The sequence below is a fragment of the Onychostoma macrolepis genome, chromosome 19 (genome assembly GCF_012432095.1).
Source record: "Onychostoma macrolepis isolate SWU-2019 chromosome 19, ASM1243209v1, whole genome shotgun sequence".
Classification (NCBI taxonomy): domain Eukaryota; kingdom Metazoa; phylum Chordata; class Actinopteri; order Cypriniformes; family Cyprinidae; genus Onychostoma; species Onychostoma macrolepis.
The window spans coordinates 24,074,217-24,078,422 of record NC_081173.1 but is presented as its reverse complement, the minus strand read 5'-3'; positions in this window follow the sequence as shown (position 1 = coordinate 24,078,422).

Sequence of the window (4,206 nt, the reverse complement as noted above, 5' to 3'; positions counted from 1 at the left end):
TGGAGGAGAGCGTTGTAGGGGCTGGAGGCGGAGCTGTGTTTGGCAGCTCGTGCGTGGCGTTTGCCTGGGCTGCGATCCCTGAGCTGGAAGGAGTAGGCTGTGGGACTGAATGGGAGGCCACAGCGCCAAGCGCTTGCTTGAGCTGTAATCCCGGGCCGAAGGGGCGGGCTGCGGGCTGAATGCGGCTGCCCGTGCGGCCAAACACGTGCTTGGGCTGCGGGCCCTGAGCTGAGAGAGGCCGGTGGCGGGGCTGTGTAAGCCGGCCATTGCGCCAAGCGCTTGCTTGGACTGAGGGCTCTGCGCTGAGAGAGGTGGGCATCGGGGCCGAGACTGGTGGCGGAGGCGCCAGACGCCCGCTTGAGTGGTGGGCCTCGGTATCGCTGAGGAGGAGCCGCGACGGAAAGCTGGGCCGCCGCCGAACCTCGCCGGCCTTGCATCAACCGAATCCGGGGCACGGCCTTGGCTTGCTGATGGCCTAGTGCCGTTGTTTGATGTTCTTCGGGAGCTAATCTTGGAGCTGGAAGAAGGTGGGGGAGTCCGGCGAGGCGTGACCGTAAGTTTACTGCAATGTTTAACAGCCTTTTGGGTTGGGGTGGTTTTAGGAGAGAGATTACTTGGTTTGAGGTTCTTGTATAAATCATATAATTCCGCTTTGGTGAACTTGCGTGGGGCCTGGATGTCGGAGTTGGTCAGTGCCTGCCTCAGACTTGCCACTGTCCATTTTTCTATAGGTGGAAATGCTGGCCTAGTAGACCGATAGGAAGACGCCGGGGAATCGGCTGGGGTTCTCGCCGGAGAAGGCGAGTGTGTGCCTGGGCGTTTTGGAAGGCGAGTGGCTGAACGAGTCGAAGGCCGCCCGCGAGAAGGAGCCTGGGGCTCGATTGCATTGCTTGGCAGGGAAGTAGTGGTCCTGGAGCCGGTTGGCTGTGGTGATGCGGCCGGGGGAGAGATGGAGTCATCTCCTGACGAGGAATATCCACTGTGAGACATTGTGAACACAACAGACGGGTGAACCAGATGCTGATTAGCCGTCAAATGAAAGGAGGTATGTCAGCTGTATTTGTACCCTTGTGTTGATTAGCCTGATGGCGTACCACTTGTGTCTAATTAGGCTAAGTATCTGACGTGCTCCTCCCGAACTTTGTTAATAAAACATCATATAGTGGAATGGGCCAGTAGTTACAAGTACCTTGGGCTTATCATTGATAATAAATTACGTTTTGATGCTCATGTTGAAGCAGTATGTAAAAAAGGCCAGCAACGGTTACACTGTCTTCGGAGGCTCTCTACTTTTAATATCAGTAGGACTCTTATGACCATGTATTATAAATCTTATATTGAATCGGTGCTCTGCTTCTCTATATGTTGTTGGTATGGTAATGTAAATGTTACAAACCGAAATTCATTGAATGGCATTGTCAACCAAGGTAGTAAGATAATAGGCATTAAGCAGACTGGGTTATCATATAGCTTTGATCGGTTTGTCTTACAGAAAGCACGAGCTATTGTTGCAGATTGTACTCATCCACTTGACTAACTGGAGCCCAGGTCAGGAAGCAGACAGACTGGCTAAACCGATCGTCTGCTAGCCGCCTCACGTCACCAAAGTCAGTTAACTCTCAGCACATAGAAACTTTTTCACCTAGATATCACTCTATAGAGACTGTGTCTGTTCCCCGAACTAGAAAATACAGAAAACATCCAAACCAAAGTAATAGTAACAATTTAATTGATGTTCAACAAATAAAAAAACGATATAATACAGATAAACACATGATAAAGCTTGGCTTATTAAATATTAGATCCCTTTCTTCAAAAGCACTTTTTGTAAATGATATGTTCACTGACCATAAACTAGATGTGCTTTGTCTGACAGAAACCTGGCTAAAACAAGATGATTACATTACTTTAAACGAGTCTACACCACAAGATTACTGTTACAAACATGAACCGCGTCCAAAAGGTAAAGGGGGAGGTGTTGCTACAATTTATAGAAATATTTTCAGTATCTCTCAGAGGTTGGGTTTCAAGTATAATTTGTTCAAGTAATGGTGCTTCATATAACGTTATCCAAAGAAACAAGTGTTAATGATAAATCCCCTGTGATGTTTGTACTGGCTACTGTATACAGGCCACCAGGGCACCATACAGACTTTATTAAAGAATTTTCTGATCTTCTATCGGAGTTAGTGCTGACTGCAGATAAAGTCCTAATCGTTGGTGATTTTAATATCCATGTTGATAATGAAAGAGATTCGTTGGGATCAGCATTTATAGACATTCTAAACTCAATTGGTGTTAAACAACACGTGTCAGGACCTACTCATTGTCGAAATCATACTCTAGATTTAATACTGTCACATGGAATTGATGTCAGTGGTGTTGAAATTTTGCAGCAGAGCGATGATATCTCAGATCATTATCTAGTCTCCTGTATATTCCATATAGCTAAAGCTGTAAAGCCAACTTCTTGTTACAAATATGGTAGAACCATTACCTCTACCACAAAAGACTGCTTTATAAATAATCTTCCTGATTTATCTCAGTTCCTCAGCATATCCAATAGCTCAGAACAACTTGATGATGTAACAGGAACTATGGACTCTCTCTTTTCTAGCACTTTAGATGCGGTTGCTCCTTTACGCTTAAGGAAGATTAAGGAAAAGAGTCCAACACTGTGGTATAATGAGCACACTCGCGCCCTAAAGAGAGCAGCCTGGAAAATGGAGCACAGCTGGAGGAAAACTAAATTAGAGGTATTTCGTTTAGCTTGGCGGGAAAGTACCCTATCCTACAGAAAAGCATTAAAAACCGCTAGATCTGATTACTTTTCGTCTCTTCTAGAAGAAAACAAACATAACCCTCGGTATTTATTCAATACAGTAACTAAATTAACGAAAAATCAAGCATCAACAGGTGTTGGCATTTCCCAAGAGCATAGCAGTAATGACTTTATGAACTACTTCACTTCCAAGATCGATACTATCAGAGATAAAATTGTATCCCTGCAGCCGTCAGCTACAGTATCGCATCAGATAGCGCACTATAGACCCCCTGAGGAACAATTCCACTCATTCTCTACTGTGGGAGAGGAAGAATTGTATAAACTTGTTAAATCATCTAAACCAACAACATGTATGTTAGACCCGATTCCATCTAAACTACTAAAAGAGCTGCTTCCAGAAGTCATAGATTCTCTTTTGGCTATTATTAATTCATCATTGTCATTAGGATATGTCCCCAAAACCTTCAAATTGGCTGTTATTAAGCCTCTCATTAAAAAACCACAACTTGACCCCAAAGATCTAGTTAATTACAGACCGATCTCAAATCTCCCTTTTCTGTCAAAGATACTAGAAAAGGTAGTATCCTCAAAATTATATTCCTTCCTAGAGAAAAATGATATTTGTGAGGAATTCCAGTCAGGATTTAGATCGTATCATTGTACTGAGACTGCTCTCATTAGAGTTACAAATGACCTGCTTCTATCATCTGATCGTGGTTGTATCTCTTTATTAGTTCTACTGGATCTTAGCACTGCGTTCAACACTATCGACCACAACATTCTTTTGAATAGACTAGAAAACTTTGTTGGCATTAGTGGAAGTGCCTTAGCATGGTTCAAATCGTACTTATCTGACCGCCATCAGTTCGTAGCAGTGAATGAAGAGGTATCATATCGATCACAAGTGCAGTATGGAGTACCTCAAGGCTCAGTACTAGGGCCGTTACTTTTCACGCTCTATATGTTACCCTTGGGAGATATTATCAGGAGACATGGTGTTAGTTTTCACTGTTATGCTGATGATACTCAGCTCTATATTTCTTCGCGGCCTGGTGAAACACACCAAATTGAGAAACTAACGGAATGCATAGTCGATATAAAAACTGGATGACGAGTAATTTTTACTGCTAAATTCTGAAAAACAGAGGTGTTAATTATCGGACCTAAAACCCCACATGTAATAACCTAGAACATTATCTAACACTTGACGGCTGCTCTGTCAATTCTTCTTCATCAGTCAGGAACCTAGGTGTGCTGTTCGATAGCAATCTGTCATTTGAAAGCCATGTTTCTAGCATCTGTAAAACTGCATTTTTCATCTCAAAAGCATATCTAAATTGCGACCAATGCTCTCAACGTCAAATGCAGAAATGTTAATTCATGCGTTTATGACCTCAAGGTTAGACTATTGTAATGCTTTA